This window comes from Acomys russatus, chromosome 21, assembly GCF_903995435.1.
Source record: "Acomys russatus chromosome 21, mAcoRus1.1, whole genome shotgun sequence".
Lineage (NCBI taxonomy): Eukaryota > Metazoa > Chordata > Mammalia > Rodentia > Muridae > Acomys > Acomys russatus.
Genome location: NC_067157.1, coordinates 7,541,649 through 7,556,462, shown reverse-complemented (window position 1 = coordinate 7,556,462; position 14,814 = coordinate 7,541,649).

The following is a 14,814-nucleotide window of genomic DNA, read 5'->3' as shown; positions in this document are numbered from 1 at the left end:
TTCTTATTGTAGCAAGAGCACTGTTTCACTTATCGATACCAGCATTTTTTTTTTTTTTTTTTTTTTTTTTTTTTTTTTTTTTTTACACTATACTTTCTCCTCTTTGCTTTACATATTCTCTACAGCTGCCCAACATGGGTGCTGGAAGCTGGAAACTGAACTCTGGTCCTCTGGAAAAGCAGCAAGAGTTCTTAACTACTGAGCCATCTCTCCATCCCCTGACCCAAAGGAGACAGGTACAAAATGCAGGCAGAGATGCCAGGCTTTTATTCTTCACTTGGTTCTCTTAACAGCCTAAGAGAGAAAGCAGTGGTTTTGTTTGTTTTGTTTTGTTTTTGTTTGTTTGTTTGTTTTAGCAAATGTGGTGTCAAGGTATCTGTCATGAAAGTTTTCTCATTGATAAAACAAAGGAAACAAAACCTAGTAAGTCTGTTATGCAAAATTAAATACTGTTGGTAATGCCCGTGGGGTGGTGATTGCCGTGCAGTTGTCATGGTGACCTTAATTTTTCTTGCACTACAAGGCAGAGGAAGGGAGAGGAGAAGACTGGAGTGTAAAATGGCAGGCGATTCTTCATCCTTGAATGGAGGTGGGCTGGGAGAGAGTAGGGCTGAGTTAGGGTCGGGGGGGATAAGGAAGTGGGTGGAAAGAAAGAGGGAGGAGCGAGGAAAGAACAAAAGGCAAAGGCAGGGGAGGTGACTTACAGAGCCTCCACGTGGAAGGGTGAACTATGACCTGAGCAGTGACAAATGGTGCTCCCACAGGCCCTCGGGGACAGCCCAGGGGCAAGCAGGGTAGGCGCCACCTGAAAGGGCTCAGAAACACAGCGAAGGGAATCATAATTTGCATTTTAGCAAAATGCCCAGAGGACTCCTGGATCCATTAAGTCCCCAGAATCGGTGGTGGCTTGCTCTGGTGTTGCTTAAGCGGATTCCAGGCACCAGGAAGGCCCCGGGGTTTTTGTTATCTGCAAATCAACGGCGATTTCCAGGATGTGTCACTTACCTTAGCACGCTGAGTTGGACTGAAGTTCTCCGAAAGACTCAGGCTGTGGGCTCCTGAGCGTCTCAGAATTTCCCACCTTGCTCCAAGCTCCTGGGAGTGGGGAAACAGGAAGTAAGAGGGCACCACTCATCAGATGTTAAGAAACAGGAAGAGGATTAGGGCTGTGCTTCCAGACACAACTGGACAGTAAGGCAGCCTCCCTGCCCTGGAATCCTACCTGCTCTTCAGCTCCTCCTGGGGCCCGACTTTACCTCTAAACAAAACAGCAGCTTGTCTGCCAGGCTTTTGTTCTTTCTTGCAAACAGGTAGGAGAGGACAGTGGAGGAGCCACTTCACCTCCCTGTTTCAATTCCCTGACGTGAAGTACAGGCTTAAAACCACGATATTAGGTACCCAGGGTTCCCAGGGCAGTGAAGATCAGAGGTGTGGCTTTCCAGTGATGATGTCAGCCGGCTTTTATGTCGAAGTAGTCAATTAGGTGAGGGAAGTGAGATTAAGAACCTGGGGGCCTGAGAGAACAGGTGCCCACTTAACAAAATCAGTTACTACTCTGTTCTAACTGTAAAACCAGTGTGAGAGAGTGTGAGCCAGGTCGGCCAGGTAATCTTTTATCCCCTCCCTCCCTCCCTCCCTCCCTCCTTCCCTCTTTCCCTCCTTCCTCCCTTCCTCCATTTCTTCCTCCCCTTCCCTCTCCTTTTCCTCTTCTTCTTCTCCTTCTTCTTCTCTTCCTCCTCCTCTTCCTCTTCTTTCTCTCTCTCTCCTGCCCCATCTTTCTTCCTTCTTCCTTTCTTTTCTTCAAGAAAGCTGAAAGTTCAGACTTTTGTGCTAACTTTTTAAAATGTGAATTTAATAAAAATAAAAATGAAAACCTTGCTGCTCATACAAAACAAATTTGAGGCTCATGTAACCTGTAGTCCATAGGCTTGTGAGTGCTCAGCGTCTCTCCTAAGTCTTTCAAAAGAGAAGGAAGTCTTTATTAATGGCACTTGAATTTGCTACGTGCTCCATTGTGGCAAGCCCTGGTGAGTCTTGCTCAAGGGAGAGGAAGACGTTGGTTGTCCTTCACGATGGACAGAGCTTGAATAAAATGTTGTCACATAGAGAGTCAAGCTCTATTGTCTTTGTGGGTGATAGGGATCAAATTGAGGGTCTCACGTGCGTAAGACAAGCACTCCATCCACTGTCCCCAGCCACAACCCCATGGAAAAATATAAAAAAATTTAACAAGTCACATATGAGGTGGAAGCAGCCTGTCATAATTAGTTGATTAATCATTGTTAGCCTCTTGTCTTGTGCTGATACTCGAGTAAGGCTTGCTCAGGGGATTGATTACATCCACGCCAGGATTCCTTTGTAGTCATCTCTTGAAGGGCACGGTGACAACAGAAGTCCACCTCAAGTTACCACCTTCTGCAAAGTGACAATCAGGTACACAGCCTGGCGTAATTCGAGCCCATCTTCCTATGGGTAGTGGGCGGGGCGCTGTGGCTGGATTGCTTTCAGTCTTAATGGGAATCTTTATGAGACAGAAACCTAATTCCACTTAGGTAATAATATGCCCACTCAACCTTTCTTCCCAGAACCAGCCTGAGCTTCAAACTTAGGTGGTGGGGGTGAGGGGAGATTGGCAGAGATTGTTCTCTGAATGTGGATACCTCCAGACAAAGCAGTGTTAGGGACGGCTTGCATCTTTAAGTCGTTCTGGAGATTTTCCACAGTGAAAGGTGCTGTCGTAAGGCCAGGGTACTTAGCGTTTGTCTCTTCAGTGCAGCAGCCTGAAACTCGGGAGTGAGTAGAGCTTATATGTCAGTCTTAAACCCAGACTATTGTCATCTGCTCAACTTCCTTTCCTTTGTTTCATTGTTTCTCTCTCTCTCTCTCTCTCTCTCTCTCTCTCTCTCTCTCTCTTTCTCCTTCCTTCCTTCTTTCTCCTCCTCCTCCTCCTCCTCCTCCTGTTCTTCTTCTCTTGTTTTTTGAGACAGGGTTTCTCTGTGCAGCCTTGGCTGTCCTGGAACTCACCCCGTAGACCACGATGGCCTTGAACTCATAGAGATCTGCCTGCCTCTGCCTCCCAAGTGCTGGAATTAAAGGTGTGCCCCTCGGCTGTTGCTGTCGCTGCCGCCGCCACCACCACCCAGCTTCTTTTTTCTTTATTAAAAAAAAATAACTTTAACTAAAATGTAATTGCATCATCTCTCCTTTTATTTTTCTCTCTCTAACACTTTCTGTGTCCTTTCTCTCCAATCTCTATGCCCCCCCCCCAAATTCATGGCCTCTTTTTCTTTGATTTTTATTATATATTATATATATGCAAATATATATGTGTATATATATATATATATATATATATATAACCTGCTGAGTCTGTTTAGTGTTAGTTGTACATATGTGACTTCAGGGCTGACGACTTGTGCATTTTATAACCAATCAGAAGCTCATCTCTGGAAAAGGCTGATTGACTCTGTCTCAGAACTTGTTAGTTGCCTGTTGTGGTAGTTTGAATAGAAGTGGCCTCCATATACTGTGTTTGAATGCTTGACCATAGGGAATGGCGCTATTAGGAGGTGTGGCCTTACTGGAGGCACCATGTCTGCCTGCACGCTGCCATGATGATGATGGACTAAACCTCTGAAACTGTAAGCCAGGCCCAATGAAATGTTTTCCTTTGTAAGAGTTGTTGTGGTCATCCCCTTGATGGGGAGGCCCGGTGGAACTCAGGGGAAGGATAGCAGGCTACCACGAAGAGACTTGATACCCTATGAGCATATACAGGGGGAGGAGGTCCCCTCAGTCACAGTCATAGGGGAGGGGAATAGGGTGAAAGCGAGAAGGAGGGAGGAATGGGAGGATACAAGGGATGGGATAACAATTGAGATGTAATATGAATAAATTAATAAAAATTGTGTCAAAAAAAGAGAGTTGCTGTGGTCATGGTCTCTCATATGGCTGGGTGTTATGGTCTGAGAAGGAATGTTCAAGATTCTGAGCCAAGGGCAGAGGAGTCTGGGATTAAAAAAAAAAGATCATAATATTCTGGGGGGACTTGGGGGAAGCCTGGCCTTACAGATAGCAAAAGACCACCAGGTTGTAAACTACATCCTTTCCCAGCATTCTGGGCGGAAGACAGGTAAACATCTCCTTCCTTTAAAGAGACAAACATGCATCTTTAGCCATCCTGGTTTTCATAGCACTTGTCGTGTGCACAAGGACCTCTTACCTCCTACACCCTTCTAAAGCATGACTCAGCTGACCTGACTTCCTGCCACTAGGCAACACTTCCTGAAGGTCCCACTACTCCCCAATAGTGCCACAGATTGGAAACCAAACCTTCAAAGCACGAGCTGTTCATAAACAAACTGTAGCGATTGGCTTCCCAAAAGTCAGAATTCTGCCATTCCCGCTCCCAGTGGGCTGAGCAAATTCCTAGAGAATAGTGTGAAAGGTGAGGCATAAAAGGCAATTCAGGTTTTCTTACCAAAGCCAAAAATGTGGCACTGGGTCCTCTAGCTTACAGTTGGGTTGTGTAAGAATTCTGAGGGACAGGCAGATACTGGAAGCTTCTAAACTCCAGTCTGGGTGTGTGTGTGTGGTTGACATTTATTCATCACTTAGAGCACACAAACACAATACCCGAGACCTAATGAGCTCACATGATTTTTTAAAAAGCCTTCCATTAACAGGGTGTTTGCAGTCAGAGAGAGGGAAAATCAAAACACGCCCTAGCAAGCTTGTGCTAGGAGAGGAGTGTCTGAGCAGAGGGGACTAGGAAGCCAAAGAAAAACTAGTGGCACATTCGCTGCAAAGGGTTAAATAGACCAGATCCCAAGAAAGGGAGGAAAAAACACAGGAGCTCAGAGCTGTGGTCTGTCGGTGCTACTTTTTAATTCTATTTTAATTGAGGTCTTACATTTCCCTTCCAACCTACCCCTTATCCATCCTAATACCTTTTAATACCCCAACACTAGGTAGGATAGAAAGAAGGTTAGTGAGGAGAAGGGGAGGAGCTCTCTTTAGCTACTTCCAGCTGGGTAGGGTCGACTGAGTTCTTTGAGACAATACCAACCTCAGACGTCAGGACACACAGCAGTCCAGCTAACCAGCGAACAGCAGCCTTCTTCCTCCTCCGACTGTCTCCTCCAAGCGCCCCTCCAAGCATTCCTCTCTGTCTCTGGGCTCTGGTGTTTATCCCCTCTCAGAGTCCCCAGAATTCAACTAACTACAGCTGACAAAGACCACACCCCTCTCCAAGCTGCAGGAGGCAATTATCAGCGATGAATAAACTAAGGCAGCCCTATATCCCACACTTGGGATTAAAACAAAAACATATTTACATAACATAAGTGAGTTTTTAAAGAAACCAAACCCCCACACTACAGCATTCTTGCTGGACCAGAGCCTGTAAGGAAGAAGCTGGGGCATCCAGTGGGGGAGCAGAACTTCTTGATGATGCAGCACGGGCATCCCTTGCCTGGCATGGTTGGAACCAGAAATGTATCAGATTTCAGATCTAAGCAAGACATTCATTTATGCTCCAGAAACACATGCACATAGCCTGGAGAAAAATTTTCACAACCTTTTTGGTTAAGTGTAGAGTTTTTTTTTTTTTTTTCCTACTTGTGTCATTTTAGGACTCAAAAAATTTCAGATTTTGACATATTTTAGATTTTTGGATCGTCAGGACAGGTAGTATTCAACCTACAAGTACGTTCCTTCCTTTCCATCAGTGACCCAGGGTCTGAGCTGCCCCATTCTTCCCAGGTAACCTGGGGCCAACAGGCTAGCAGTGGTAGTGGCAGGACTCTCCACTCAGCTGGATTTCCTTGAAGGGGCTTGGACTTGGGCCATCCACATTTTTGTGTCATGATACAGCACAGTGACTACAGTGTTTATTTTGTTCACTCTTATTTCTCCTTGGATACCAAGCATTTGCTCTTCATATATAATGAGTCCAGCCGGAGCCAGGGAAAAGGAGATCCTTGGTACCCTTAGTGCCCTTAGAATCTTCATTTCCCCAGTGATTGTATTGTATTGCCACTGTGGTGCCTGCTATAATTAATCTCTGCAGGGAGACATGACTGTTGGCTCTAGGAGGACTTACTTATAACCAGGCTGTCTGTGCATGTGGGGGTTACACGTGATCCCTCACTTCCTTTCCTTGTCCTCTCCTAGAGCATGATGACGTCATCCAAGTTCAATGCTGTGAACACTGGATAAATCCACAGGTGACAAGAAAAAAAAAAAAAAAGAAAGAAAGAAAGAAAAAAAGAAATACATTGTAAAGAAATGAAATTATAAACGGGTAGAGTGATGCATGCCTCTACCTCAAAAGGTAGATGCAGGTAGATCTCTGACTTTAGCATGAGGAAGATCTAAGTTTGGGTCCCAAGCATACACATAAAAAAATGGGAGAGATGCAATACACCCAGAAATCTGGCATGACTCACTCATGGTGGCCTATGTGAGAGATCCTACACAAGCCTCTACTCACTAACAGCACCAGATTTTTCTTCTTCTTCTTCTTCTTCTTCTTCTTCTTCTTCTTCTTCTTCTTCTTCTTCTTCTTCTTCTTCTTCCAAAAGACAAAAAAGATGTGAACAAGATCTTCTGTGACACCATCAGATACCTAGAGACAGAATATTCCTGGCGATCTGTGAGAGTTTGAATAGGAAAGGTCCCACAGATTTATATATTTGTATGTATGATCCCCAGTTAGTGGAAATGTTTGGGAAGGAATAAGAGGTGTGGCCTTGTTGGAGGAGGTGTGTTGTTTACTGAAGGTGGGCTTTAAGTGGTACCAGGGACTTGAGGCCCATGCCAGCCCCAGTCTCACACTTTCTGCCTACTGCCATACTCTTCACCATGATGATAATGAACTAACCCTCTGAAACTGTAAGCAAGCCTCCCTTCCTCCTTCTCCCCACAATTAAATGCTTTCTTCTCTGAGTTGCCTTAGTCATAGTATCTCTTCACAGCAATAGAGCAACATCCAAGACACCATCCAACACCCCAACACCCCGTGATGGCATGGCAGCAGATTGGAGACCCTCCTTTTAACATATTAGAAAAGAAAAACAAAAAAGAAAAGGTAAGAAAGAAAAAGAAAATTTTACACAGAAAAAAAAAACCATTAAGAAATAAGTATAAAAAATAAAAAATAAAAATAAAATAAAAAGAAACACGTATATACAGGATAATAAGACCCAGGTCTCCCAAAAGACTCCTACAACAAACGCTACAAGAGCTTAAAAGTGGGAGTGAGAAAGTGTAAGAAGAAAGTGATAGAAGAGTTAGAAAGAAGCACAACACAAATATTAGTCAAAGGAATTATATGAGAATACCACATAAAACTTGAAGTAACAAATATTTAATGAGGCTGGGGTGGGTTTTAGCAAAGTATAAATTAATAAAACAGAAAACCGTAACAGATGAATTACCACAGAAAGAGACTGGAAATGCAATAACAAAAGAAAAAAGCCCACAACCTTCCAGTAATTAGTATTGCATGCCTGTAATTCTAGCAATCAGGAGGTAGGCAGGAGAACTTTGGATAAGAGGCTAGCCTGGGCTACATATAGACACACCTCGTTTACTCTAGATTGTGTAAAGTAAACAAACAAATGTCTAACAATGTGGGGCTAAGGAGATGCCTCAGCAGTTAAGAGCACTGGCTGCTCTTTCAGAGGTCCTGAGTTCGATTCCCGGCAACCACATGGTGACTCACAATCATCTATAATGGGATCTCATGGCCTCTTCTGTCTTGCGGGCATATAGAACACTCATATGTATAAATAAATTAATCTTTAAAAAATAAAACCCTTTAAAAAGTAGGTAAGAAAGAAAGGCCGGGTGTGGTGGCGCACGCCTTTCATCCCAGCACTCGGGAGGTAGAAGCAGAAGCAGGCAGATTGCTGTGAGTTCGAGGCCAGTCTGGTCTACAAAGTGAGTCCAGGACAGCCAAGGCTACACAGAGAAACCCTGTCTTGAAAAACAAAACAAGAACAAAAACAAAAAAACAACAACAAAAAGAAAGAAAGAAAGAAAGAAAGAAGAAGAAAAAAAGAAAGAGAGAGAGGAGAGAGAGAGAGAGAGAGAGAGAGAGAGAGAGAGAGAGAGAGAGAGAGAAATCTATTCACAGAGACTGGACTGTTGACCGGAGAGCATGCACGAGACGAACCTAAGCTCTCTGCACATATGTACCAGTTGTGTAGCCTGGTTTTCACATGGGACCCCTAACAGCAGAAGCAGGGCTGCCTTAACTCTGTTGCCTGCCTTTGGGTCCCTGTCCCCTGACTGGGCTGCCTTGTTTAGTCCAACAGGAGAAGATGCACCTAGTCTTACTGCAACTTGGTATGCTAAGGTGGGTTAATATCCATGGGAGGCCTCTCCTTTTCCGGAGGAGAAAAGAAGGGGACGGATGGGAAGGGAGGGGAGGGGAGAGGGAGGGACTGGGAGGAGAGGAGGGAGGGGAAGCTGCCATTAGGATATAAAGTAAATAAATTAATTAATATATTATTTATTAATGGTGAGAAAATAATTGAATCTAAAGCTTGGTGCCGGGAATCAAACCCAGGGCCAATAACACATGCTATACCACTGGGCCACAACCCAAGCCTCAGCTAAACATCAACAAAGGAAATTACGGTTAGGTACATTACTGTGAGCTATTAAAAAGAAAGAAAAGGGCTGGAGAGATGGCTCAGAGATTAAGGGCACAGACTGCTCCTCCAGAGGTCCTGAGTTCAATTCCCAGCAACCATATGGTGGTTCCCAACCATCTATAATATGATCTGATGCCCTCTTCTAGCCTGCATATGTACAAGCAGGCAGAGCACTGTATTCATAATAAATAAATAAATCTAAAAAAGAAAAAGAAAAAGAAAGAAAAGGTCACCATTTTGTAGGTCAGCATACTGAAATACCAAAACCTGATTGAGGCTGTTAGGAGGACAAATAATTATAAAGTAATCTTATGAACGAATGCAAATTTTTATATGAACTAGCTCCAAGTTCTAGTTCAACCTCACATGACGACAGAAATATTTACTACTATTCTCTCTCTAAAGAAGCACAAATCTGAAGGACTTAAGGAACAAGAGAGACAGGGTTAAGGTACAGCCTGCCAGCTTACTTGTAGAGCATATATTTAGGTCCTGGGTTCAATTCCCCAGCACTCTCCTCCTCTGCCCAGAAAAGCCCAGTATCACAGAGGAGGAGACAGTGGCAGACAACTGGGGTCATCTGAAAAAGCTGATTATAGAAAGCTAAACCCGACAGGCAGACATAGTACATCCCAGCACTCAGGAGGCAGAGCCAGATGGATCTCTGTAAATTCAAGGGCAACCTGGTCTACAGAGCAAGTTCCAGGACAGCTAGGCTTGTACAAAGAAACCTTGTCTTGGAAAAGGGAAAAAAAGAAAAGAAAGAATGCTAAGCCGTAAGCCAGAGCTGCATCCCACCTCTTCCATGTCCAGGGCCTGAACAATTGAAGGAGGAAAGTCCTGTACAAATAGGGAGGGCACACCTGTGTCAGGAGCAGTCATGTTCCCAGCCGCTGTGCCTTGCTTTCCAAAGTGTGAGTGGCCTCCATTCCTGGCAGAAGGCTATCTGCACTCAGGGCCACCAGGCAGGCACACTGAGGCAAGGGTACTGCACCACAGGTAAAGATTAGAGGAGGATGGTTACAGAAAGCTGTTCCCCTGGGCCCTTGCTGTCTTCTGTGCTTATCTCCTCAAAACACTGACAGCTACATTTATCCTTCTCAGAAAGAAAATGAGTGGTTTCATCTTTGGGGCCTGACTTCACAGGAAAGAAAACCTACAGATGCTGTCATAGTTACCTTTCTGTTGCAGTGCTAAGACACTATAACCAAAGCAATGAAAGAAGAAACACGTTACTTGGCGCTTTTAGTTTCAGAGGGTTAGAATCTATGACTCTCACGGAAGGAAGTATGGCAGCAGGCAAGCAGTCTTGTGATAAAACAACGCAGCAGCAGTGTGTGTGAGAGAAAGAGAGGGAGAAAGAGAGAGGGGGAGAGAGAGAAGGAAAAAAGAGAGAAAGAGAGAAGAAGAGAGGGGGGAGAGAGAGAAAACAAGAGAGAAAGAGAGAGCAAGAGAGAGAAGGAGGGAGGGAGGGACAGAGAGAGAGAAGGAAAAAAGAGAGAGGAGAGAGAAAGAGAAAGGGAGAGAGAGAAAGAGAGAGGGAGAGAGAGAAAAAGAGGGAGGGAAGAAAAGAGAGGGGGAAGGGAAGGAGGGAAGGAGGGAAGGAGGGAAGGAGAGAGAGAGGGAGAGAGAGAGAGAGAGAGAGAGAAGACTGGGGCTGACTGGTAATGGCATGGGATTTTGAAACCTCAAAGCTTGCCCTGGGTAACACACCTTCACCAGCATGGCCACACCTCCTAATTCTTCTCCCAAGTAGTTTCAACAACTAGGGACCAGGCAGCCAAACATACATGAGTATGAGCCTGTGGTGGCCCTTCTCATTCAAACCACCACAGATGCTGACAGAAGCCCCAAGTGAAGCAGGCAGAAGCACAGGAAGGCCCACCTTCAGCACGACCTCTCCGTGCTCACCAAACTCACTCTCGCCATGTTGGTGCATCGCTAACGACTGCCATGCATGAAAGGAAGTTAATGCAAAAGGCAGAGATGAAAAAACAACAAAGAAAGGAAAGGAGAAATATCTAAGCAGAAGAAAACTTCTTAAAGCCCACAGGATGGAAGAAAATATTTCATACTGGAGATATAAAGACGAGGTTAAGGCAGGAGAATCACTTGAGTCTAACAAGTGCTGCCTGCACTATGCATCCATGGGGTGGTACAGAGACCGGGGATAGCGGCTGTGCTCTGGCCTGGGCAACACAGTGAGACACTATCTCTTAGAAGGAGAAAAGGAGGAACTGAAAAGAAACATAGAATTTTGAGATTTAAAATAGAACTGCAGAAGGGCAGATTCGGTGAAAGAGTTGAGAAGGGGCTGCCAAATTCAGTAATAAACAAATAAAATTCAGGACACTGTGTTTAATTTGAATTTCAGGTAAACCACAAACCCTTTTTTAGTGCAAGTACGCCATGTGCAATATTTAGTTTATCTGGAATTAAAACCTTCTGTATATCCTTGTTTCTCATTTAGTAATCCAAGGTCAAGAAGAAGTCCATGATGAAATTTCCATGAAAACACAAAAAGAGACAGAAAGGTAAATAAAAATCAAAGATCAACTGAGGAAGATCAGTATTTGAATAGGGGTTACAGAAAGGAACAGCAGAGGGAATATGTTACTAAGAAAACCGGATGGAAGGGACTATCCAGCACCAAGGTCAAGAGGTAAGCTTCCATCGGCACTGAAGGGAAACTTCAGAGCACCGAGGCCAAAACAGCGAAAGATCAATCCAGGCAAAATGTCTCTGTGGGGCATGGTGGAACCATGGCTTCCAAATTCTCAGGGGAGAGTATTTTCCATCCGGGATTATACAGCCTGCTGAACAGACCATCATGTGTGATGATATGAGCATAGAACACACACACACACACACACACACACACACACACACACACACCTTTAAGAAGCTTTCGGTGTATGTATTCCATGGGTATGTGAGAAGAAGCCAAGAAAGAAGAGAAGAACTCACAGACAGAGACAGACAGGGAGAGAGATATAAAATTAGAGAGATAGGGAGATTAGTATATATATGCAAGATATATATACAAGGTGAGGAGAATTCTGCTGTGTTGACTAGTTTTATGTCAACTTGACACATTCTAGGATCATCAGAGAGGAGAGAACCTCAGTTGAGAAAATGAGTCCATAAGATTGGGCTGTAGGGGCTGGAGAGATGGCTCAGTGGTTAAGAGCACTGACTGCTCTTTCAGAGGTCCTGAGTTCAATTCCCAGCAACCACATGGTGGCTCACAACCATCTATAATGTGATCTGATGCACTCTTCTGGCCTTCAGGGGTACAAGCAGACAGAGCAATGTATACATAATAAATAAATAAATAAATCTAAGATTGGGCTGTAGGCAAGTGTGTGGGGCATTTTTAAAAAATTGGTGATTAATGGCAGAGGGCCCAGCCCACTGTGGGTAAGGGTATCCCTGAGGTAGTGATCCTGGGTTCCTTACGAAAGGAGGCTGAGCAAGCCACAAGGAGCAAGCCAGTAAGCAGCACTCCTCCGTGGCCTCTGCATCGGCTTCTGCTTTCTGGTTCCTGCCTGTTTGAGTTCCTGCCCTGACTTCATTCAATGATGGACAGTGCTGTGAAAGCGTAAGATGAGTAAGTCTTTTCCTCCCCACCTTGCTTTGGTCATGGTGCTTCATCCCTGACTAAGACAGGGAGATAGAAAGAAAGAGGGAATAGAGAGAGCCGTAAGATAGAGGAATAGAGAGGAAGCTGTGGTGGTCTGAATAAGAAATGCTCCCCTAAGGCTCACACAGTTGAACACATGTTAGTGGCCCAGTCTACGGAGGAGGTTGTGTGATGCTGTGAGCCTTTAATACAGCTCCTCATATTGTGGTGACCCCCAACCATAAAATTATTTCATTGTTACTTCACAACTGTAATGGTACTGCTGTTAGCGAGCATAATGTAAACATCTCATGTGTGACCCCAAAGGGGTCACAACCCACAGCTTAAAAACCTCTGCTTTAGAGGACAGAACTTTGCTGGAGGAAGTATGGTGGGGGTCAAGCTTTGAGAGTTCATTGCTGCAGCTCACTCCCAGTCCACTCTCAGATTCCTGCCTGGATGGAAATCTGATCTCAGCTTCCTGCTATGCCTGTTGCAGCCACGCTCCCCCCAACACTATGGACTCTTTTTCTGGAACCATATGCCGAAGCCAACTACTTTTTCCTTAAGTTGTCTTCAATCATGTTTAATGACAGTGAGAGAAATGTAAATAAAACAGGATGAGGGGAGAGATCTTGTAGATGAGCTCAACGGAGATTATAGGATGGCATCTGCATAGCAGGTCAAGAGAAACCCAGCCCCGGCTGCAGAAGGACAGAAGATGGACGTGGGACAGCTGACTGAAAAGAGCGAGTTGGGTAGAACACACTATGCTTAGAAGCACTGAAAAGAGGTTTTTATTAAGACAGAGTTTGTGTGCGTCTCAGCTGCTCCTCTGTTGCTGTGTAGAGACACCGTGACTAAGGCAACTTATTAAAAACCAGTTTACTGGAGGCTTACAGTTTCAGAGGATGAGTCCGTGACCATCATGGTGGGAAGCATGGCAGACCTGGCTCTGTGGCAGTAGCTGAGCGCTCACATCTTGATCCACAGCCAAGAGACAGGGAGGGCATGGGCTTTCTGAAACCTCAATACCTTCCCCAGTGACATACCTGCTCCTACAAGGCCACACCTTCTAATCCTTCCCAAACAGTTCCATGAACTGGGGACCAAGCATTCAAATATGTGAGCCTATGAGGGCCAGTAACATTCAAACCACCACAGAGTGTGAATTAGTGATTGATACACAGAAAATTAAAAGTTAAAAAGTAGGAAAAGCTGTTTTCCTACAGAAAGCCAGGAGTTGTACAAAAAGAAAATCTAATGATAGTTCATTTCATGACTTGTTAATTTATAATCATAATGATATAAAGTAGATACCAATAACATAAAATTATGATAAACTAGCTACCCGACACTGGAAAAGTATATACTATTTAAGTGTGAGTATACCTGGGTGTAAACACGACATCCCATAATTGTAAAAATAACTTTTATTCACCTGGTATAATTGTCATTTTGTATATTTATTGGCTCTGTCTGCTAACCTAGGCCTAGTCCTAGAAGTTTCTAGCCTCTGTACAATCTAATCTAGACTTAGAATGTTTTCAGCCTCTGAGACTGAAATAAACTGTTCAATAAACTCACTCTTTCTAGCTCTTTCTGAACTCTGGCTGGCTGGTTCAACTCAGCTTTTCTGGCTCAAACTTCTCTCTTAGCTGACTGATTCACACTGGCTTCTTTCAGCTTTTGACTGAATTGCTCTGCTTGGCTTCAAACTAACTCTAGTAATCTGAGGTAATATTCTGGCTCCATCTCATTCTCTGCCTCATTCTGTCTTTACTTGTGTCTAGGTTGTTTTTTCTTCAACTTATCTCTATAAAACTCTCCAGGTAACACTGTTCCTCCTTCCTGACCCCACTGCTGTGCTCTACTCTTGCAACTCTACTGTACTGCTCTTAAATAGCTTCTCTTTCCTTTATTCTCATCACAGTTGGGTGTATTTGATTCTGTCAAATGTTCCTTTGATTTGTCACTCTGTCTGCCCCTCAATTAGACATCCCTTTCAAACATTGTTGCTTCCTTCTCCAAACTAACCCGTTTGTTTGCTTTGTTTTTTGTTTTTGTTTCTTGAGACAGGATTTCTCTGTGTAACAGAGTCCTGTCCTGGACTCTCTTTGTAGACCAGGCTAGCCCTCGAACTCACAGAGATCCACCTGCCTCTGCCTCCCAAGTGCTGGGATTAAAGGTGTGCACCACAATGCCTGGGCTTCCAAACTAAATTTATTAAGGGAGTGTCTGTGTTCCAGCCTTATGGCTGGATTAAAATCTCTCTAGACATAATCCCAAAGTTTCTGTATGATATTAAAAATAGAAATGTCAGGAAACAGCTATGTAAGTATGTGATTTAGAAGCAGGAAAACAAATGGTTACAGAGATAGACTAATATTTTGTATTGTTAGCTGGGTGCAGTGTAATTCCAGCACTCAGGGAGGTAGAGAAAGGTGAATCTCTGAGTTTGAGGCCAGCTTGGTCTACAAAGTGAGTCTAGGACAGCTAAGCCTACACAGAGACACTCTGTTTCAAAAA